The sequence below is a fragment of the Hibiscus syriacus genome, unplaced genomic scaffold (genome assembly GCF_006381635.1).
Source record: "Hibiscus syriacus cultivar Baekdansim isolate YM2019G1 unplaced genomic scaffold, ASM638163v2 tig00110006_pilon, whole genome shotgun sequence".
NCBI classification, from domain to species: Eukaryota; Viridiplantae; Streptophyta; class Magnoliopsida; order Malvales; family Malvaceae; genus Hibiscus; species Hibiscus syriacus.
Window position 1 is genome coordinate 152,682 of NW_024062558.1, and position 25,167 is coordinate 177,848.

Here is a 25,167-nt window from a genome sequence, read left to right on the forward strand (position 1 = left end):
CAATACTACTTTACGTAGTAGTATCGATACCATGGTCACAGTATCGAGACCATCAGGCCCAACAACTAGTAACGGCTAGTTTTATTTAAATATTACAAAGGTAGTAATGATACTCCCTATAGGAGTCTTGATATCCTATGTCCTGAGCAGTTTTATTTTGCAGAGAAAACGTCTCCAAACGGCTCCAAATCACTCTCAACGGCCAGAAACGACCACAACCTTATTTGAACATATAAATACAAGTTCAAGACATTTGAAGAATGGTTAGAACACATATCTAAGCAATCAAACACAAGAGAAGAGCTTTTCACTCTTTATTTCATTTATCTTGTAAATAGTTGTGTTTTTGTGAGCTTTAATTTTGTAAACACCTACCTTTAAGAGGTTTCTTTGTTTACGTTTTTTTACCTTTTGTAAAAGGGTTTTGGTTCTAGCTATGCCTTTGAAAAGCTAAGGAGTTTGTAAAGGTTATTTCTTTGTCCTTGAAAAAGAAAGAACAAATTAGTGGATTTGTTGGAAAATCATAAGTGAGGAGCATAGGTAGTGGATGTAGACTTCATTGAGAAAGTCGAACCACAATAAATCCTTGTGCCAAATTATCTTTACTTTCTTTCTCCTCACTCCCTAAACACTATTTGTCAATTCACCCCTCTTGTACTTTTTTCGGTTGTCAATCGAGCTTCGTAAATCCTAACACAAACACTATTTGATTCATTAATTTTTAACAGATTTTTTAACTAATTTGATGGTATAGACACTTAAAATGGTAACGTCAAAAACGTTAGACATCTACTTCCAAAAAAAGTTTAAACACCTAAACGGAAAAAAGGTATATGTCATAACAACTCTTGGGGACAGTTTGAAGAGGTTTTTGAAATGTTTGTAAAAATATAAGAGTAGCCATCAATCATTTTTAATGTAAAATTGGAACACCTAAAATCAGGTAATTTTAATAAAATATTTTTATTTTACTAAAACAAAAATGTTTTGGTTTGTGAAATCAGAAATCAGGACTAAAGTGAAATTAAACCTAAAGTGTAGGGTCTAATATTAACACCTAAAAATTTTTAAAAAATTATTGAATCGAATAATTAATTTGGAACCTCAAGCAATGGCGGGGACCATTTTAAACATTCTCTTAATTTAAGAACTATAGTGAAATTACCCCTAAAATGTAAGCTCTAGTATTAAACCGTAGCAAATTTTAATAATTTATTAAGTTGAATAATTAAAATGGAGCCTCAAGCAAAGGCGAGGACCATTTTAAATATCCTCTTAAGCTAGACTAAGTTTAGGGACTAAATTAAAAGGAACCTAAATCTAAAGATTTAATCTAAAAGCTAAATAATTAAACTAGGACTAAACTATAAGATTGAAAATTCAGAATCTAAAATTAAAACATGAATTAAGGATTCAATTAATATAATTGAAAATTAAGTATTGAAATTAAAAGAAATTAAAACATATATAGTAACTATATTGAATCAATTTAAAATATATAGTTAAAATTAAAAATATATTAAAAAAGGGAAAAATAAATGAAAATAGAAAGTAAGGAACAAATTAAAATACAGAAAATTAAATGTTGAAAATTAAAGGACTAAATTAAAAAAGAAAATATGAAGTGAGCAAATTAAAAAGAGCAAAAAAATTTAAAAAAAATTAAAAAAAATGAAAAAAAATGAAAAAAAAATGAAAATGTAAGAAAATAAAAGGTTGGAGGTTGATTTTAATTTTTTATCTGGACCATAATAACATGGTTCATACCCCCAGGGTGGGTCATCGTGAGGCCATAAGTTTAAATTGCACTAAAGTTGAAAGTTAGGGTCAAAAATAAAAGATGCAGAAAGTAAAGGGACTAAACCCATGATTAAACAATGGTTCACACTAATTCTAGATGTTTAAGCTAACTTTTACAATTTTTGGTTGTTATCAAACCCAACACTAAAAGACCCCATTTCTTTTTCTTTCATTCATTTTTTTTACTCTCCCTCACAACTATCCTCTAACATTCAGCCACCGCTGCTCACAAAGAAACTAAGAGAAGGCTCGACCACCATACATCAGTGGTTATTCTCACTCCAATCGCCACCAACAGAGTACGAAAAGACCAAACAAAGGTCTAAATGACCTAAAACGCTACTCTCTCTTTAAAGCTCCGTAAGACCGAAGTTAGCTAACCATAAATTGGTATGTTCTTCCATACCTAACCACCACCAGTGATGGTCGAACCACCCCAAATCTTAACCTAAATGAAAAGGCACCACCTTTTCTATTCTACCCCCAAAAAATGAGCCCCAAAACAACTAAGCACAAATCCTAAACAACTAAGGAAACTCTCAACCCCCTCAACTCCCTATCCCTGGCAACTCATGTGACACAAAGAAAACTCACATCTTTTCTTCATCGGTAAGACCCCATTTAACACTTATAAAGTAAAAAGATATAAAAGGAACCCGTTTCAAGCACCCGATACATCCCTGGTATGAGGACGACATAGGGAATACTGAAATACGTATCGGGACGTTCCATGGTGGTAAGGTACATCTGAATGAACTTCGAGATGTTTGATGCTTACCTGGGGATGTTTCAGGGATGTCATGTGACTATCTCATTTTGACATTTCACATTAAAAACAAACATTCTTAGACAAAACCTAATGTATTGCCAGCTTTATTCTTATAGTTAAACAAAACCATCTCATTTGTTTTCTTAATCATCGATTGGAGAGGAAAAGAGGACGACACCAGTTCAACAGGCCGACGTTGGCTAGATATTTGTACTCGATGCATTGAAAACTTTGGACTTTATTTCCAAATATGTCTTCTTCTTCTCCGTATAATTTTTTTCATCCATTTTGCTTTGATTTTTCCTCTAATTTCTCATTTAGGGTTGGTGGTCTCTTGTGTTTAAAAAATGCAAGCTAGCCTAATTTTTGTATTGTTGGTGGATAAAATATTACATGTTTTGGGTTGATTACAATCAATGTAGTCTAGGAGCATAAAATTAAATGATTTTGTTAAAAAAACTTAAAATATAATTGTTGTATTGTTGTACTGTTGTTTTTTTTTTACTTTGGATATTTGATTTATAGTATATTTGGTGATTAAATTTAGGTGTGCCTTGATGAGTTGATCTAGGGTCACTACTGTTTTCCAAATTGAGTTGTCGTGTTCAGTTTTGGTTTTGTTAAGGGCTCTAATATAGTTAATAAATACAACAAAAAGCTGCTGGAATTTACATTTTATAAATGTTCTATGGATTTATTTGTTTTGAATCACCGTGTGCTAATTTTTCTTAGGTTAAAATATGTGTAAAAAATAGTATATTGAGGCAACAATAGAGTTGATATGGTTTTATTGATTGTGTAATTCCATTCTATTGATGTATGATCTTTGAACTCGATTGTTTTTTTTTGTTTAATGTAAACATATCAATTTAGTTTAAATATGACATCTCAGAGTGGTAATGAGACTAGATGTGCTAGTAGAATTGGGTCAATTTCATTATACAAAAATGAAAATTTATCTCCATTATGGGATTAAGTGACAAAGATAGAAAAACATGGCACTGTGGGAGGAACTTGGAATTAGTGATGTAACATTTGTGGCGAAACTCGTGAAGGAAGCTATACTAGGATAAAGACACATTTGCTTCAAATTTTAGGTGAAAGAGTTGCAAGTTGCAAAAAAATAATTAAAAATCAAAAACTCGAAATGGAAAGGTTGGTAGAGGAGTGGGAGAAGAAAAAGAAACAATGAGCAACTAGAGAAGTTTCTTTGCCCTGTCAATCTAAAGCTAGAGTTGAGATCGATTCTTCTTCTAAGAAGAGAAAACCTAGTTTGTCACCTCTAGCTAAATCATTTGACATGAATGCTATGGCCCAATTAGATGAAGAAATTGCAAGAATGTTCTATACTAGTGGTTTGCCCTTTAATCTTGCTAGAAATTCTCTTTATCATATGACTTTCACCTTTGCTACAACTCATGGTATACCTGGTTATGTTCCAGTGATTATAATAAATTGCAAACCACATTGCTCCAATAAGAAAACAAGAAGAAAATAATGTTGAGAAGCTTACAATCGATTAAAGCAACATGAAAAGAAAAGGGATTGATTATTGTGTGTGATGGTTGGAGTGATCCAACAAGATAGGTTGGAGTGATGGGCCTATGTATCTTAAAGCTGTGAATTTATTTGGTGAAGTCAAAGATAGGTTTTTCATTGTCAATTTGATGAAAGAATTGATTGATGAGATGAGCCATCAAAATGTGGTGCAGATTATTACTAACAGTCCAACTAAATGCAAGGGAGCGAGAGAGATTATAGAGAGTTTGTATCCTCATATTTATCGGACACCAAGCGTTGTCTATACGCTTAATCTTGCCTTAAAAAACATTTGTTCAGAAAAAAATATCGATGGAAATGAGGAAAAATATAACTTGTGCCATTACATTACTAAAATTCATGGGGATGTCGTACAAATCAAGAATTTCATTATGAACCAGAACATTATATTAGTAATCTTCCAAAGATTTAGTCATTTTAAATTACTTTCAGTTGTCGATACTCGTTTTGCTTCAATCATTTTGATGCTTAAAAGGTTTAAGCTCATCAAGAAGGGACTTCAAGAAATGGTCATAAGTGATTAATGAAATTCTTATAAAGAGGATGACATAGGGAAAGCAAACTTTGTAAAAGAAAAACTTGTGAGTGATGATTGGAGGGATAAAGTAACTTACATCATTGATTTCACAAAGTCCGTCTATAACATGTTTAGATTATGTGACACTAATAAGCCATTTCTTCATTTGGTATGAGATGTGGAATTCCATGATTGAGAAAGTGAAGTGTGAAATTAATAATGAAAAACGTTCTCTTTCAGACTTCAGTCCTTTTTGTCATGTTGTTTGTGGAATTCGTATAGCTTGTTGGAAAAAGAGTTATACTCCTTGTAATCACCATCATTTAGTAACCTATTATTATTTTTAAAATAAATAAATAAAACCCAAGTTTTCATATCTCAAAGTCCAAATACATGTCAAAGACCCTAAACCAATTTACATGTTACCCAAAAACTCAAAACAAAACCCAATACAAGCCCACATAAGGACCCAACACAACTAGGATTTCCTTATGTTCAAGCTAGCCTCATCTCCCCTCACTGTTAGATCTAGAAGCTATCTATTGGCACAGATAAACCCAGATTAAGATTTCTTATCATAACCTTTTGATCTGCCACCAAGCTAGCCATCGCCGCTAGTGTTCTCAACCAAATCCAACCACGCTGATGTCGTAATCCGAGCCGCCACATTATTTGTTTGATCATTCGAACAAAAAGAGGTAGGAATCCCATAATATTTAGGTGGTGTTTGGATCAGGAAATGTGAGATTTCAATGGGAATGAAATTCACATTCTTCCGTTTGGTTAGTCTGGGAATTTCATTTCCGGTAATGTAAGATTACCAATAGTAAATTTTTTGGGATATATTACCGAGAATGTCATTACTTCCATTTTCTTAGATATTGTTAGATTACGGATGTTTTGGACTAAAATATCCTTAAAATTTTTCTTCTTTTAAAAATATTATTCTTCTGTCATTGAATAATAAAAATTTTACGAAAGTTAAATTATAAATTTATCTTTAAATTATTTTAGATTTACAAAAAAAATCTACAATTAAAATTTTATATAAAGTTCAGGGGTTAAAATAAAATTTTACCATTTCATTAAACATTTTTATATTTTTAATTTTATAAAAAAATATTATATAAATTTTATGAATTTATTTATTTTTAAAGAAAATATATAAATATTTTCTAACTTTTTAACAAAAAATATATAATAAATATAATTTAATCAAATATACATTCCAATAATCTTTTATTCCTTTAACTAAGTACGATTATCTTACATTATTGCTAAACCAATCAAACACAAAATCTAATATTTTTAGTAATTCTATAATCTTGCATTCTCACTAATAACCTTACATTTCGTAAACCAAATGCACTAAGATATTAAATGCCTTTATTATTGTACCACGACTGCCACGCCTGTGCATAATGAAGCCTGGTCTGCTGTTGCCTATCATCATGAAGCGCATGCCATCCACTCACGTTATAATCTGCAACCAAACAACACGAGATGAGGAGGATTTTTATGGTGGAGGATTTTCAAACCAAAAGAAAAAGAAAAAACCAACAAAGACCCAAAACAACCAAAAGAAAGAAAATGAAACAAGGAAAAAGGAAGATCTTACCCTTGAAACGACCGTCATCAGAGCACCAAAACACCATCCAAAACCGAAAGAAATCCATTTAAATCTTTTTAGATTTAGAAGTGGGTGACAATTTGAGTTATTTTGTGGCTCCAAATCAGTGTTTGGGGACGATTCAAGGCTGGGAGCGTTGGTTTTGAGGGGGTTTGCTTTGGTGGTCTCTCCGATTGTCGGTGCCGATCATTGACGGCCGGCGTGGTGGCTTGTTCATGTTCTCTCGTTAGGAGAGGAAGAGATGGTAGAGTTTAGGGTTTGCCTTTTGGGGTAAAAAACGTGAAGCACAAAAGGGAGGTTTTAGCCTTTAGGGCTATGTTTAAACTTATATACACGCCATTAAACTACGTCATTTTAGGGGTTGGACAAGCCATGTCTAGCGTTTGGGGTTATCGCAAGGGGGGTCCTTGTTATTTGTAGAGTTCACATTTTGTCTATATAATTGAATTTCATCTTCTTTTATTTCAGGCACTTTATTTTACCTGCATTATATTTAGTCTTGCATGTTATTTAATGGTTTATTGCAAACTCGGTGCTTTTATTTTATTTTATTTACATTTTAATTCCTGTTCTTTACCATGTTTACATTTAAGCCTGTTAACATTATGAAATGTATACTTTGTATTGCCATGTATACATGTTTACGTTAACCCCTTCAAGCGCATTATTATATTACCTTACGCTATGTATATATTTTTATAAAATATGTAACATATGTATGCGTGAATAACTTGTAAAGTTTTCTAAATTTTATAATCTATTGTGTTATACATATATATGATTTATTTTGAACAATATATGTATATATTATATTTTATATGTGTTTTATATATTTTTTCAAATCCATACATTTTATTTTTCATCAAATATCAAGATTAAAATATGTGTATATGTTAGTAAAAGATCAAGGTAATACCTTTTTGTGTGGGAATCCATGGAAAATTCTCCTAAGTACAAGGGAAATGTGTTACCAAGGATAGTTCATACAAAAAGGATACCCTTTTATTCAAATGTTTTTAAAGAATTCTTAATATAATATTATACTATTTTTATTATTTAATAAAGTCAAGGCAATGTCATTTCGTGAGGAGAATCTATGGAAAAGTCTCTTAACTTAAGGGAAGTGTGTTTTCGAATATTGTTCGTATGAAAGATACATTTTTAATAATATTTCCTTATAATATTTTTTTTAATAATATATAATATAGAACATTAATACTCGACTCTTAACTATTGCATCTATTACATTTGTACCTGTCATCATGTTTTGATTTTAACAAATTTTAAGGCAATGTTGTTTTAAATTAAAGAACTAATGAGATAGTATCCTAACTATGGAGGATGGCGATCTTCGTTAATTTTTCAAAATAAATCTGAGTGAATCAAGTCGGTTTCTAAGTCAAAATCCTTTTAATGAATTTCACTCAATTAAAAATAAATTCATATGAAGAAAAGGATCATAATTTAGATGTGTTCGAATTTGCAATTTTCAATAATTAGACAATGAATAATCGCTTAGGTACCAATTTTGGGTGTTGTGGGAGTGATTACCATTCCCCATGCGTAATAGACTCTCAAATTCTTAAAAAATGAATCTTTGGTAAATTGCAGACTATTTTTGTCTTTAAAATGATTTTTTTCTAAAAAAATCCAAAAAAGACATTTTTAGATATTTGACCTACCTAATCCAAAGGTCGATGGGGACTCCGATTCAAATTATTTCAAAATTTTAATTTCACCGCCTCTTTCAAACTTAATAATTTTAAGTCTAATGTTTTCGCTCATCGCGAGCTTAGGGGACATTATGACAGGTTGGTGACTCCGCTAGAGAAAATTAGAGTGTCAGGCCATAATTGATTATGTTCATCTTCATATTTAAAAATTTTAAATTCAAATGATATCTAAATTTTGATCCTTTTAATTTTGTTTTGTATTTCATCATGTCATACATCACTTTTATCATTATCAATAAATAATCGTACTAATGTGTGATTTCACCTTGTTTCATATTTTTGATTATTTTCAAATTTATTTATTTTTTGGTCGAAGCAAAGGATTGTGAGTTTCTCCTCACACACGTCACGGTTATTTATCCATCCCAAGCATTCTAACTGTGCCCTGTCCTTTTAGGTAGGGTTGAACGCTACACTTACGTGAGAAAAATTATTTTTCTTAGTATGGGATTTAGCAAATAACCTCTGGGGTGCATATGCCTTATTTTTACAAGTGAAAAATTGATTTTTATCGTATGTACATAGGGAAATGTATCCTCTTAAACTGAACTTGATCAGTTTAAGCCTATAATGGGTGAGAACCGATGGTCTACCAAGGCCAAAGGGGTATCAATAAGAAAAATTCGAGGACCTTTTAGTAGTGAAACTCTTCCCATTTTGTTATACTAAAAATCTGTCCAAGGATCTTCAACAAAACTATCACAAAGGGGAAACGAACACTAACCTTTTTTTTTTTGATCATATAGTAGATCTACTTATAGTAAAAAATATGAGAACTAGAAAAGTATGTGGTTAAGTTTTACATTTCCGTATGAAGCATGAGAACTAGAAATAATGCGGTTAGGATTTATTTGTCAAACAAAAGAACAGGGGTAGAAATCATGTCTAAGTAGGACGTATTAAACCATATTTGGGTAGACAACATGTGAGTGTAGGTTTTATTCGTTAAAGATGATTCTTACTATTTTATTGATTATCTAATTGATGCTAACTCGATTTTTTTATTTTTTTCTTTCTTACAATTGCAACATCATGACATAAAGGTGTTGATTCAAAAAAGTGGTTACCAAAAGTAGATGGTTTTCATATCGATAAAGGGGTTACATAACTAGGTAGTCAAATCCAAATGGTCGATGATTTAAAAATGAGATAATTGATGAAACAAAAGCTCAAAGTTGATCGAAGACTCTCATTGATGACACAAAGATCGAGATGATATCAACGAGCTAGATGTTGACTAGTTCAAGAATGAGAAGACTACCCACGAAGACATAAAGGCCATTTTCCCCTGAAAAAAGCTCATAGAAGTGGAAATATAGAGATTTGGAAATCATAGTAGGTGATAGTGAACATCATCAAATGTAAGAGGTGGTTCGACATCCTGTTCAGTCCAACAACAACTATAAAGACAACATCAAATCATGGGAGTAACCTAGCTCATGGATATGAAGAAAAGGAAGCTTGGGAAATTTGGCTATCTAGTTTACGGAGAACTTGGGTTATGATGAAGGTTTTTATAATAGAAATCACTTTTGGAATTGACACCATTTGCATTTTCATCATTGCATTATGCATTTGCATCATTGCATTATGCAATTGCATCGTATTTTAAAACATTTTTGCATGCATTAATTAATAACTTATAGAAACAATTTAAGAAATGATCCTAATCACGCAACTTCGTTATGAAGACATGCCACCAAAAATTATGGGGCATTGAAGCATAAGGTACAAATTTAACCGATTCAAGGGCATGGATATTTGATGAGTAGTAGGGCATCCCAATGCAATTCAGGAGCTCTTTTGAGGATCAAGGTTATAGACCTTTGACATGTGGTAAGATTAGACCTTTCGTATCTCGTCCAAAGCCAAAAATATAATCACTCAATTTTTTTTACCTAAAATCATTCATGTTCAATGCTAAAAAATCTAGTCTTGACAATACATCTCTCTGAGGCACCAAAGTCACACTTTTACCTTCTTGGACAGAGTCAACCTTTCCATGACATTACCTTTTTCGAAAGATATGACTTCAATGTCACATCATCGTCTTCTCAGACATAAAACCAACATTCTTCTACCACGATAATATCTAAAGTAATTGACTACAAGATGTTTGTTTGTGCTTGAATCTTCCTGCAAGGAAAATGAGATGGGGCGTTTTGAATCAACTTTCCAAAGATAAGCCTGAATGACTGGTATACTATGAGCAAGGAGAAGAAAAAGAAAATAGAATGATTGAAATAATTCTATCATGAATTGATGGAATTGTTTTCACATAAATAAAAAGTTAGTCATGAATATCTATCCCCTTGGGGTACATGTTTTATAAAGATTTTTGTGTATGAAATGATGAACGACCCTCTTTCACTATGTCTTCATAAAATGAGAAAAATATATATCAATTGTGTCCCTATTTGATCCTAAAATATTTTTATTTTCATATTCGACCCTAACCAAGGATCATCCACCACACAAGGGGGCAAGAAGCATATACAAAGAGTCCTTCAAATCAAATGACTCATCAAGCCCCAAACCATAAGGTTGATCAAGTTCAACTGGTTCAAAGATCCAGGTTCAATATGAAAGTCAAGAATACCAAAGGTATAGAAAAAAAAGATGAAATTTACGGTGAAAACTCATAAATAGGCAGTCTATAAGGATCTAAAAAGAGAAAAAAAAATATAAAAGACATTTGAAAACATATTCAAATCAAGAAAATCGGTATTGAAGGCATCAGAATGAATTGATCATTCCACCCTTAAACACTTGTTTGTGCCTATTTATCCATTTCTTTCATAACCGCAAGCCATGGTTTACGTTATGTCCCTTAAAGTCATTTCTAATCATAAATGAATTTCTAAGTGGGAGAGATTGTCTTCAGATTTCACTCCGCCTCTCAAGGTTAATCTTTTTATTTGTAAAAATGGTTTTCTAAAATCTTTAATGCATGATAAGGTAAATAACAAAGGGGTGGTTCAAGATGAAAAGTTTCACAAGACGTCTTGAAACCAAAAGAATATTTGAGTTGAAAACTTGAAAAGGTGACTCATGTATGAAAATCATGCAACTGTTGTGTAAGAGACTATCTTTTAAAAACGCTTGATAAAGTTTCTCACATCCTAAAATTCTCATGAGAGTTTGAAACCGATGGACGTTTCTAAATGGTGAACATAGAAACCACTTCATCAAATTAGTGAACATCAGAGAAGAGAAAGTGTTAGATCTTTGACTAGAAAAGCCAACCCAAAATATCATACTTTCCCAAATCAACCTAAGCCTTAAAATTACCATTAGACTTGAAATTTGTCAAAGAACTATAATCTTAAATGACTAAAAGAGCAGATGATTTGTTTGATATTCAATGAACTCATATTTTATGTTTTGTTTCAATTGTGAGCCCAAAGCGTATGGCACCATTTTGTTTTTTTTTTCAAAATCTCTTCATCGAACTTTTCAAAGGAAGAAAAATATTTTCAAACAAGACTAACTCTTTAGGGAATGTATATTGGAAGTTGACAAATGTATTTTAGACTTAGAAGCTCAAAATTATAAGTTAGAGCAATAAAAGATGAAATCTTAGGGGCAAAATTTTTTGGAACAAGAAAAACAGATTGTTGTAAACCAAGAGTTACAAGGTTACATGGTGTGAAAAATGAAGATGAACAAATCGAGAAGAGAATGAAGACTGCTTGTGCATCCATTCTTGGCCATTCATCAAGAAAATATGCATCATCATTACTGAACTACATTTTACATAAATTTTCTTGTTTGCATCAAACATTCATTATTTCATTAAGAAGAAGAAAAACTTTGATTCCTCTCTCTAGAGGTTTTCTCTTTTGAGAAACCATTTTTTTTCTTAATTTTGTTTCCCTGGAAATCTCAATCTTGACCTTCTCAGGACTTGTACACTAGAAAGTTCAATCTAGTCTTTCTAAAAATCATTCCTCAAGGAACCTCATTCTTGATTTTCTTAGGACATGTCTCATAGGAAACTCACTCTAGTCCTTCGTAGGATTGCTTCTGTAGGAGCTTGAACTTTTTCTTACTTAAGATTGTTTCCCTGGAAACCTTAATCTCGTATTCCTTAAGACTGTTTCTTAGTAAACTTCAACTTCATCTTTCTTAAGACCATTTTTCTTAAAACTTCAACTTTGTCTCCATTGAAGTAGTTTCCCTTGAAACATCAAATTTATCTCCCTTGGGATTGTTTTCCCTTGAAACACTAGTTTGTCTCCCTTGAGATAGTTTCCCTTGAAACATTGAATTCTTCTAACTCGAGATAGATTCCCTTGAAATTAAAATTATTGTCTCGCTTGAGGAATTTTCCCTTGAAATACAAAAAAAAATGAGATTGTTTCGCTCGAAATAAAAACATTATCCCACTTGAGATAGTTTCTCTTGAAAGTTATTTTATCTCACTGGAGACATTTTCCCTCGAAAAAAGAGTTTATCTCACTTAAGATATCTTATCTTGAAAAAAATATCGTCTTACTTGAGATCGTTTCCCTCAAAATTTCTTTATCTCACTTGAGATAGCTTCTCTTGAAACAAATTCCTGCTCACTCATTCATTTACATAAAAGAACATTTTATGTTTTGACAGGAATTCAAAAGAATAAACAAAGATTTCACTTTACTACTTTATGTTTGAATGATTAAATCTCAGCAAAGATTTTGATCCATGGGGATCTTAGCAAGAATACAAGACCTTTGGGTTATTGGCTTCAGGTACCTTAAATAAAATTTTCATTGACACATGATAACATTTTATAGATCCAAATCCATCATAGAAGGAGGTGGAATACCATTTTCAATTGAGAGTTCATATAAGAGAGCTCGTCTGACCATTCCATATAGGATGAAGCAATCAAAGAATAATAAGTTCATATAGGAAAGCTTGTTCGACCTCAACATGGCCTTTGTGAGATAATAAAGAGCTTATATAGGAGAATTCATATACTCTTTCTAAATAGGAAGAAGCAATCAAGGAAGAAGTTCATATAGAAGAGCTTGTTCGACCTCAACATGCCCTTTATGGAAGAATAGAGGGCTTATATAAGATAGCTCGCCTAGTCATTCCATAGAGGAAAAATGATCTTAGAAGAAATTCATATAGGAGAGTTTTTTTGACGTCAACATGACCTTTATGGAAGAATAGGGAGCTTATATAGGAGAGCCAACCCACTAATTCCATAGAGAAAAAATGATCAAGGAAGAAGAAGTTCATATAGGAAACTTGTTCAACCTAAAAAGTTGTCTTTACAAAAGAGTGAAGAGTTCGTACTAAGAAGAACTTGGAGCTCGAGATTTGTTGGTAGTTCTGACAGATAAAAATTGGTGTTTTATGTCTTTGCCCTATTCTTGTTTCACAACAATGAGCAAAGAGAGGCAGTTGAAATAACCATCTTTTACCTGACCTATTATTATTATTATTATTATTATTATTATTATTATTATTATTATTATTATTATTAAAGTAAAGAAATAAAACCCAATGTTTCATAACTCAAAGTCCAAATACATGTCAAAGACCCTAAACCAATTTACATGGTTACCTAAAAGCCCAAAAAAACCCAATGCAAGCCCACATAAGGACCCAACACAACTAGGGTTTGTTCATGTTCAAGCTAGCCACATCACCCCTTATCGTTAGTTCTAAAAGAGATATAACAGCCTAGATCAACCCATATTAGGGTTTTTCATCATAACCCTTTGACATGCTCCAAGATCAGCCGCTGATGCCGTTATCCGACTGATGCCGTCATTCGAGCCGTCACATTAGTTGTTTGATCCTTCAGACAAAAAGAAGTACGAATCTCGTAATATTCGGGACATTTAATGCTCCGATTGTTGCACCATGACCACCATGTCTGTACACCACGAAGCCTAATCCGCTGTTGCATGTCATCATTGAGTGCTTGCCATCCACTCACATTATAGTCTGTAAGTAAACAAGACAATAGTGGAGCAGCCTTTTTTTTCGAACAAAAAAGAGAGAGGAAAACAAACAAACACACAACAACAACAAAAAATGAAACAAAAAGAACAAGCAAGGAAAAATGAAGATCTTACCCTTGAAATGACCATCGTTGGAGCACCAAAACACCATCCAAATTGAAGGTAATCCATTCGAATCTCTTTAGATTTAGGCGTGGGGGATTGTTTGAGTCTTTTGTGGCTCCAAAAAAGTATTTTGAGACGATTCAAGGCTATGAGCGTTGGTTTTGAAGGGTTTGTTTTTATAGTCCCCTACCTCCAACGGTGGTTAAAGGCGACCAACGTGGTTGCATGTTTATGTTTTCTCGTGAGGAGAGGAAGAGATAGGGAGAGTTTAGGGGGTTTCCTTTTAGGGTGAAAAATGAAGGTTTTACCCTTTTATGGTTAAGTTTAACCTTATATACACACCATTAAACTATGTCATTTTAGGGGATGAAGAAGCCATGTCTAGCATTTGGGGTTATTCGCAATAAGGGTCCCTTGTTGTTTGTAGAGTTCGCATTTCGGCTATTGAATTGATTTCATCTTCTTTTATATTAGGCACTTTATTTTACCTGCATTATATTTTTGTCTCGCATGTTATTTAATGGTTTATTGCAATCTTGGTGAATGTATTTTATTTTATTTATGTTTTAATCCATGTTCTTTACCATGTTTACATTTAAGCCTGTTAACTTTATGAACTTTATACTTTTTCTCGCCATGTATACATGTTTACGTTAACTCTTTTATGGACATTATTATATTACCTTATGATATGTATATATTTTAAAATACGTAACATATATATATATATATATATATATATATGCGTGAATAACTTGTAAATTTTTATACATTTTATAATCTATTATGTTATACATATATATGTTTTTTTAGTTAATCACTGGTATCGATCTATTGATCGACTAATTGAAATCGGGTAAGAGGCAAGGGCGACCCTTCCAACCCAGTTTACTCCATTCGAAAACGTCAGAGTTTGAACCAGTTTGCTCTATTCTTTTGCTCAAATTTTAGAGCAATAACTTATATATATGATTTATTTTGAACAATATATATATTATATATTTTATATGTGTTTTATCATTCTTTTTTCAAATCCATACATATTATTTTTCATTAAATATCAATATTAAAATACGTGTATATGTTAATAAAAAAAATCAAGGTAATGTCTTTTTGTGCGAGGAATCTATAAAAAAGTCTCACGACTACAAGGGAAACATGTTTCCGAGAATTGTTCATACAAAAAGGATACCCTTTTATTCAAACGTTTCTAAAGGATTCTTAATATAATATTATACTATTTTTAACATTAAATAAAGTCAATGCAATGTCATTTTGTGAGTGGAATCTATGGAAAAGTCTTCTAACTTAAGGGAAATATGTTTCCGAAGATTGTTCGTATGAAAGATACATTTTTAATAATATTTCCTTCTAATCACTACAACAAAACAGGTATGTAGCGGCGTTTTCTAAACGCCACTAAATTTATACATATCACGGTGTTTATATCAAAAACACCACAAAATGGTAACATTAATGGCATTTTCCCCTAAACTCTGCTAAAACTCATACTTTAGCGGCGTTTGTGAATAAACGCCGCTACATATAAGTACTTTAGTGGCATTTTTAAAGAAACGCCGCCACAGAATCCTACTTTAGTGACGTTTCTAAACAAATGTCACAAAAAAATCTTTCTTTAGTCGCATTTTTAAACAAACACTGCAATAGGGTATATATATTGGTGTTTTTAAACAAACGCCACAATAATTCGAAAAACAATGTTGTAATATGTTGAACCGTTAATGGTTTTTTGTTTGAAAACGCCACAATAGTTTGTTCTATAGTGACGTTTGGTTTAAAAAACGACGCAAAGTTTTAGAAATACCAAAATCTTGATCATTCAGCTCTCTTTTTGTTTCAAACAGATTTCTAATCCCTAGCTCAGCACAACCACCGTAGCGCAGCCACCAGCAGAAGCTAGCATCGTCGTCGTCGCACTCTTCCGGCCAACCACCAGGTATGCCTTTCTTATTCGCTGCACCCTACTTTTTTCCTATAACAATCGGCCAGAAGAAAGTTGGACATTTTCTTTTGGGCGTTTCTCTGTTTTCCATAGGCGAGAACTGTCTCTTGTTTTTCCATATGCAAAGAAAACTTTGGTCTCTCGGTTTTTCATTTTGTTTTTTCGTGGATCTGTAGATCGATGGTGGTTGAGAATTGAATCTTTTAATGTTTGTTCGTATCATTTGCACTGATTTACAGGTGGATTTTGCATTGTCAAATGTGTATTATTCATTTTCAGGGTCTTTTGTTGTTCGTATCATTTTGTCATTTTGTTTGTTCGTATCACATAGCTTCCCGGTAATGTCAGAAGCACAGAACATTCCATCAGCTGTTCCATATTGCCCCAAACCCAACAAATTAGCCAATCAAAATTCACAATTAAGATAATGATCAGAATTTTAGTCCTTCCACGTGCAAGGAATACAAAAGATATAAAAAATACTTAATACAGCATACTTGAAGAAAAACAGAAGGCAACTTTGGTTCACTGAGAATGCGAAAATACGACTCCACTTGCTCGAAAAAAAAATCATTCAAGCTTAAGAAAACGAGAGGCCCAAAATAAAAGTGTAAAACTAGAATACAAATGAAAAGATGAATTACATTTTTGGTTTTGAGATCTGCAAATATTGATGTTTTTCGTGATCTTCATTGATCGAGAGAGCTAGCTTTTAATGTATGTATTATACAATATATTACATTCTTGGTTTTGAGATCTGCAACATGTGCTTTTGTTTGAATTTTTTAAGCTTGATGCGAAGTAGAGCTTATCGAATTCATAATCTGCATCAGTGGGTAGGGAGTGTAGTTGTAAGCTGCTTTCGTCATACATGGTTTGCTCATAGAATGATTTTCCTGTTAATAGCAGTTGAAGTCCACCGCTTATAGTTTGTGTTTGATTTTAGGAAAATCTAGGTAGTTTTGATGGGTTTATCGGGATCATAATCTTGAAGTACATTCACTTTTCATTGATTTGGTAATAGCAAAGGAAAATACTTGACCTGATAAAAAATAATATAATTGAACCAACTTTCTTCATGCATCATTAGCAATAGTAGTTTTCTTTTCTTTTTCTTTTGACATTGATTTGGTGAGCATATATAGTGTAGTTGTAGAGCTGTCCCCCTTAGATGATTATATTGCAGGGACAAAGCAATTGAGGTAAACTGATTTTACTTCAAATAAGGGATTTGATCAAGAATATATATATATATATAATGAAAAGTTGTCATGATCATGATCTATAAGTCTTAATTATTAAGGACTAATTCTCCACTCCTTTAGGGTATATTTGCAGTTATATATATGGCCCGCAAACAAGTCATGATCCTTACCTAGTTAAATGTGGGATAACAATTGGATAGCTTCTACCCTTGAAAATCTTCAATGATAAAAGAAGAATTGAAAAAGTGGCATACCAATGGAAAAAACAGTTCTGAAACAAATATTTTCATTTCTGTATATATTTTACTAGAAAAGTAACACAACATAGAATCAACTAGTATGTGCTGCAAATTTGCGCAAACTCTTTGGTATTTTCTCTGTTTGAAAAAGAACATAGGGAAAGAAATTATACAAAGAGTCTCGAAACAATAAAATAATAAGAATAGACATACAAAGATGATATTGTGTCATCATAATGGTGGTGGTTTTCTTGCAGGGAAGGGTTTTTTCCTTTTCTTTTACTTTCTCCTTTTTTTTCTTTTGTACTTTCTCTCTTTCCAACATGGACTGTTTTACAGTTAGTTCATTTGAGACTTTGAAAGTCATATAAACCAGGTCCCTCTGTTCCTCCCCATTAGAATAAAAAAAAACAGAAAAAAAAACTATAGTAATGGATGGTTTGTTTTTCCTTTGGCCATTCTCCTTGGAAAGAACTTGACCAGACCTAGGGCTCCAAGTATACTAATAATGATGTCTATAAGGAATTTTCTTTGCTTTGTCATTAATTTTTCTTCTTTTTTTTTGCTTCTACCCGTGACGATCCTGGTTGTGATGGTCAGGGTCACTAAAGATAAGATAAATAGCGGCGTTTGTAAAATAAACACCACTAAAAACTTTTTTGACATTTGTTTTAGCGGCACATTTTACAGAGTTTCTTTTTACGTCAGAAGAGTTTCTAACAGCGTTTCTTTTTACGTCAGAAGAGTTTCTAACGGCACATAAAAAGGAAGCTATATGACAAAAAATGCCGCTAAAACCCATTTTGCTGTAGTGAATATATTTTCTTTTTAATAATATATAATATAGAACATTCATACTGGACTTTTAACTATTGCATCCATTACATTTGTACCTGTCATCATGTTTTGATTTTAACAAATTTTAAGGCAATGTTGTTTTAAATTATAGAATTAACGAGATAGTATCCTAATTACGAAGGTTGGCGATCTTCATTAATTTTTCAAAATAAATCCGAGTGAATCAAGTCAGTTTCTAAGTCAAAATCCTTTTAATAAATTACACTCAATTAAAAAAATAAAATAAAATGAACAAAAGGATAATAATTTAAATGCGTGTTCGAGTTTGAAATTTTCAATAATTAGACAACTTATAATCGCTTGGGTATCGATTTTGGGCGTTGTGGGAGTGCTTACCTTCCCCATGCGTAATCGACTCCCAAATTCTTAAAAAATGAATCTTTGGTAAATTGCAGACTATTTTTGTCTTCAAAATGATTTTTTTCTAAAAAATCATGAAAATATATTTTTAGGTATTCAACATACCTAACCCAAAGGTCGATGGCGACTCCAATCCAAATTATTTCAAAATCTGAATTTCACCACCTATTTCAAACTTAAAAATTTTGAGTCTAATGTTTTCACTCATCGTGAGCTTAGGGGACATTATTACACTCCTCTTCATTGTCTAGCTCACTCACTAAATTCAATGTACATAGATTTGTTACTTTTGAATTTTATATTCTCAAATCCTAGTTCTTTGATATATGTGTAATTTCCTTTTAATACGTTGAAGGTTTTATAGTGATAGTTGGCTAACCGATGATCTTAGTAGAGTTGCTCCTCATAGAGATGACGAAATATTTTTAGAGAGAATGAAGTGATTTCGTAGGTTATTTCCAAATGATGATGATTAAGACAAAGTTTTGGATGAATATTCTTGTTTCTTACTTAAAAGTGGACCTTTTGAAGATTTGATTTCTCTTAAAAAGAGGTATTCTTCGAATTCAAAAAGTTGGTGACTTACTTCGGTGTCAAACTCCATTCCTCAAATGTTTGGCTTTCAAAGTGCTTGGACAACCAACTTCATCCTCTTTTTGTGAAAGAAATTGGAGTACTTATTCCTTTATCCACTCACTTAGGAGGAATAAGTTAAATCTGAGTCACACTGAAGATTTAGTTTACGTCTAGATATGATCTTGGTTATGTGTTCCGAGTCATATACGATGTTGACCGATCGTGATTCTAGTAAGAACTTCACAGTGCTTTGATTGAAGACTGAAAATGCACAAACAATGTTACAAGAAATAAATTCATATAAGTGAATTGAAAATAAAAGGTTGTAGGTTATGATAAAGTGGTTTGAAGGTGATGGAAGAGTGATGGTTGTTGTGGTTTAATGAAATAAAGGAAAGTGGGGAAAGTGTAGTGGTGATAATAATTTAGAGTGTGGAAAGAATGAAAGTATGGTAAAGGTAAAAGTTGTTATGGCGTGGGAGATGAATGATGAAATAAAAAGTATGGATTGTGACCCGCTAGCTATATGGAGTTAGGAACCAATAAAATACAAAGATGGAATCGAAGTGATAGAGGGTGGAATGTGACCCACTAGCTATAGGTGAGCTAGGAACCAACGTTATAAAAAAATGAAATGGAGGAAGGCTTCAAGACTGATAAGAAACCGATAGAGTTCTAATCCAAGAACTAAAATGAAAGCAACCTTTCAAAGAGTTTTTTATGCAAAAAGTTCTTAGTACAAATGCCATGGAGGTGCCTATTTATAGTGTTGATAGCACCATATGAAGATTTTTTACAATTAAAATAAGAGAAAATAACCTCAGTGACCAAAAATCCCAGATAATATACGATTTTGATCAACTTTTTTTGGATTTGCGAAAATGACCAACAAAATCGCAATGCGATCTCTAATTCGCATTGCGATCTCCACTATCATAAATTTGCGTTGCATTTCGCGTTGCGATAATTGAAAATCGCGTTGCGATAGTTGAAAATCGTGTTGCGATAGTTGAAAATCGCGTTGCGATTTTCCATTTCGCGTTGCGATAGTCTACAGTTGTCGTTGTGATTTTCCAAATTCGTTGCGATAGTCTACAGTTGTCGTTGCGATTTTCCAAATTCGTTGCGATTTTCCATTTCGCGTTGCGATTTTCCAGTTCGCGTTGCGATTTTCCAGTTCGCGTTGCGATAGTCTACAGTTGTCGTTGTGATTTTCCAAATTCTCACGGACACGGACACGGACCCGACCCGACCCGACCCGAGACGGACGGCGGCGGCGGCGCGCGAGAGTCCCCCTTGTTCTCTATCACTCAATAAGGAAGTGGGAAAGCCAAGCCTTAAATACCATTCTCAATAGTGTTTCCAATACTATGTGGGATTGAGCATTACCAACACTTGTTTCTAATACAATGTGATTATTCAGGAAACAATTAACAATCATGCACCTTAAAACAACTGAATCAGCAACCAATTGCATTAGTATTATACGATTAAATATGTCATAATTAAAAGTCAATCTACAATCAATCGCGATTATTGCAATTTTAAGCAAAACATTCAAAAATAATATCACTATTTAAGGCTCAATCCCACATAGTATTGGGAACAAGTATTGGTAATGCTCAAATCCCACATAGTATTGGAAACACTATTGGAATGGTATTTAAGCTTGGCTTTCCCACTTCCTTGTGAGTGATAGAGAACAAGGGGGACTCTCGCGCGCCGCCGCCGTCGTCCGTCCGTCTCGGGTCGGGTCGTGGTCGTGGTCGTGGTCGTGGTCGTGGTCGTGGTCGTGGTCGTGGTCGTGGTCGTGGTCGTGGTCGTGGTCGTGGTCGTGGTCGTGGTCGTGGTCGTGGTCGTGGTCGTGGTCGTGGTCGTGGTAATACGTGTCTTCGACACGTCCGCGCGGATACTATCTTTTTAGAGAAAATTCTTAAGAAACAAAATCTTTTTTTTTAACTATCGCAACGAATTTTACATGTAGATTTTGCGAAATGCGAAATGCAATGCGAATTTGCGACAGTGGAGATCGCAATGCGAATTAGAGATCGCATTGCGATTTTGTTGGTCATTTTCGCAAATCTAAAATAAGTTGGTCAAAATCGTATATTATCTTGGATTTTTGGTCACTGAAGTTATTTTCTCTTAAAATAAAACAATCACCTAAATACAATTTAATTCAATTAAATGACTTGTCATTCTTCTTATCCTTTGATGGTTGGCCATGTAGATTGAAAATGGATGAATTAAGCTTTAATTTGAGATGATTCTAGCCTTAAATGCATCCAAAAAATGAGGGGTGGCTCTTGGGCTGCCTTGCCTTGCTTGCAAATGGAAGAAAAGATGATAAATGAAGTCATAGAATGAATGTGGACATCCTACATGTCCAAATCAGCTTGTCTCTTCAAATTCCTTGCTGATTTTATCACTTAATTTGGTGGTGAAATGAAATGAAATCAGCATTCATTGCTTGTTCCCTTGTAAAATATGATCAGCCTTCAAAAGATGATAAAGGCCTTGAATGTTGGTTACTGCATGTCCCCTTGCTTGAATATGAATGGCCTTCAATGGGCGATAGCATCAACCTTGAATGCCTTGAATTGGTGAATTAAGATGGCCATCAATTGCTTCTCTCTTGGTAGAAGATGAAAGGACTCTTCCTTGGCTCAAACTCATCCAAATCATCCTTGTATAAAATTCTCGTAATGAAAATTCCAGCATGCACTATCTTCAGTAAATCGATCATATCTCAAGCTCCAGATATCGGATTGAGGTGATTCAAAAGGTGTTGGAAAGCTAAAAGATAGAGGAATAATGTCCAATTGATTTCTGGACCCAAAAAAGTCTGTATTGCATCCAGAATTGGAAGAAATTCTGACTATCATTCTTCATCTGTTGAAACCGTTCAACTTCTCTCATGCTCTTAGACACAAAGGTGAACTTTATTCAGGCTTTAATTGAAAACATGCATGAAACAATTAAGAGTTAGTCTAATAAATGAACTAGTTTGATGAATAAACTAGTTTAATTAATGAACTCGCTTTATTCAATGAACTAGATGCATGAATGAAGTAGCTTATTAAATGATCTAAATATGCATAAATGAACTACTTCCGTAAATGAACTAGATGCTTTAAATGTAATGCATGCTTAAATGAACAGTACACTTATTAAATGCTATGAACGTCATGCAACTAATAAAATTCATGCAATGAATGATATCATATGATAAGCATATCCTAAGAGGTAAATACAAACATATGATTAAATATAGTGCATAAATAAGCAAATATATGATGAAGTAAGGTAGAACTAACTTTGAATTAGCCTTGGTAAACTTCAATGATTTAATCAGATCAAGAAGAAAGTTAGGGTTGATTGGGATCACATCACGTCCACTAGGGGTGTGCATTACCGGATATCTGATATTATCCGATCCGAATTTTCAGATATGCGAAAATTTCGGATACCTAAAGTAATGATCCGTATTCGATCCGAAAAAAATCAGATATCTGAAAATTCAGATATCCAAAATTTCATATATCCAAATATCCGGATCCGAATCCGATTTTTTTTTGCAAAAAAATCATAAAAATTAAAATATTCATATTTTACTGTTGGTAAAATACCTTCAAGAAATTTGCTGCCATGTTATTACAAAAACGAAATCCCAGTAAACACCTCCAAGAAACAACGGCTATGATGTTTACTGTTGATAAACCATAAAAATGTAAATGGTGGATTACCGTATAACCAGTCCTTGAAGTATACGTGAAGGGCCGATGATAGCTCTCTTTTACGATTTTCTTCGAGTGGAGCTTCTCTCAATATTTGCTTTATCTCGTCCAAATTCTTTTTCTGTCAATAACATCACAAAGAAAAAAAAATTTCAGTTGAGTCGATATTAGATAGATCAATAAAAGTTAAGTAGCCACCAGTCCATTATCAAAACCGCTTTAGGCCGAGTGCCTTTACATTTCTTTGTTGAGATGTCAAGTATGCATCAGGTAAGGGGAAAAGATTATCCTTTGTCAACCCTGTGGATTCGCCTTCAAACCAGTTCGGGATCTGCGGATTAAGAAATGCTAATGTTAAGCACAAGAAGATCAAACTATGGACAGATAATAATATATTAGCATACAATCTAAGCTATTACATACACAAGCATACCAGAAAATTTGTTAACTGATCAGAATCCAAGAGTGCAGCTGACTCAGCTTGAGCATCAGAAACACCTGCAGGATGAGATAACGAACCATGCGGATCAACAGCTCCAAATGCATTAATATGGCCAGAACAAAATCCCCCAGACCCATCCATTGCAAGCTGACAGAGGAATGGATATAAGCTTGAAGAAAATAACCCTAATTTTTTTTCGGGTTTTCGGATAATCCGAAAATGGTTTTTTACCGATCCGTATCCGATTTGATAATCCGGAAAAAATTTCGGATAGTTGATCCAAACTATCCGAACATTGAAAAACGGATCGGATATCCGAATTTTCGGATCAGATCAACGGATCGGATTAGTCGAATCGAGTTTTTTTCACACCCCTAACGTCCACTACAATCTTCATCTTTTATCAAGGAGTTCTAGTTAATACGAGGATAAAAAACCAAGATGTGGGATGCTAGTAGAGATGTTTTTTGATTTTATTATTTTAGAGTTAATATTATGTTTTTCTTATGGATTTTATTGTTCTAGAGTTAATATTATGGTTTGAATCTTGAGATTTGACATTTTAATATTGTGGTTTCTTTATAGACTTTATTGTTATAGACTTAATATTGTGGTTTGATTGACATTTGATATTTTAATATTGTGGGTTGTTTATAAAATTTATTGTTCTAAATTTAATATTGTGATTTGAGTCTTGAGATTTGTTTATGGTTTATTTATGGAGAGCGAATTGATCTCGGAAAATATTAACAATGTTTGATTTGTGTTGTTTAATATTGTTTTCGACTTAATTTATTGCGATTTATTTATGAATTTTATTTTTCTAATTTTCTATGAAGTATTGACTTTATTTATGATTTTTTATATATATTTATAATTTAATTTTTTTTATATATTATACTATTGCCGTCTTCGTATCCTGTAATTTTAAAAAAATTTATTTTCCGACTTCGTATCTGTATTAGTGCAACATAGATAGACAGAAGATGAAACCGAAGAGATCCCACGATGGAGCCCTTATCTCTCATATAAGCAAATGAATCATTTTCCTAACTCTATTTTATACTTCAACTCTTAAAGAAATGGCAACAAGAAAATATTAAAAGACCAAAAATACCTTAAAATGTTTGAACATTTCAAAGAAAAAAATCCGATTGGAGGCCATTCGACCTTCCAATATCATTAGAAAGTTTGTACAAGTTATCGTCCTTTATTATCAATCCTTGTTGTTTTGTTTGTTTGTGCACGAGAACACAGGAGAAGCACGAAGCAAGAAGCCGAAAAGAAAACTGTTCGATGGAGCCTCTGTTGTTGATTGTGTTTCGCACTGGTGTGACACTCATCGAATGATCATGAGGCAGTCACGAGCATGCATGATGTGGCAATGGCTACTATTGATGGTTGGATATTGAAAAGGCACAGCTGGTGACTGTTGGAGAAAAATCTGATTATTTTGGATTGCACTGCATGGACCTCCACCATTGGATTTGGTTGTTGGGCATTAATTTTTGGGTTAATGGGTTTGTGATTTGGTCTGTAATTGGATTTTTTTTGGGTTTTATAAGTTTTTGTAATTGGGACTTGGACATTTGATATTTACACATTTTGGGTTTATTTATTAATGGTATTTATTTATAATAATAATAAAGGTGGGGTCGGATAAAATAATGATTACAATATAGTTTAAAAAAAATTATATTAAACATTTAT

At 32.9% G+C, this 25,167-nt stretch overlaps 1 long non-coding RNA gene across 1 annotated transcript; it reads right to left on the bottom strand.

Moving 5' to 3' along the window:
• Positions 1 to 600: 600 nt before the first annotated feature.
• LOC120212203 lies at positions 601 to 17,878 on the bottom strand. The gene is made up of 3 exons (XR_005524672.1): positions 17,768 to 17,878; positions 12,975 to 12,979; positions 601 to 613 (listed from the first exon to the last, which is right to left on the bottom strand). It is a non-coding gene; the product is annotated as an uncharacterized LOC120212203 (long non-coding RNA).
• Positions 17,879 to 25,167: the final 7,289 nt, after the last annotated feature.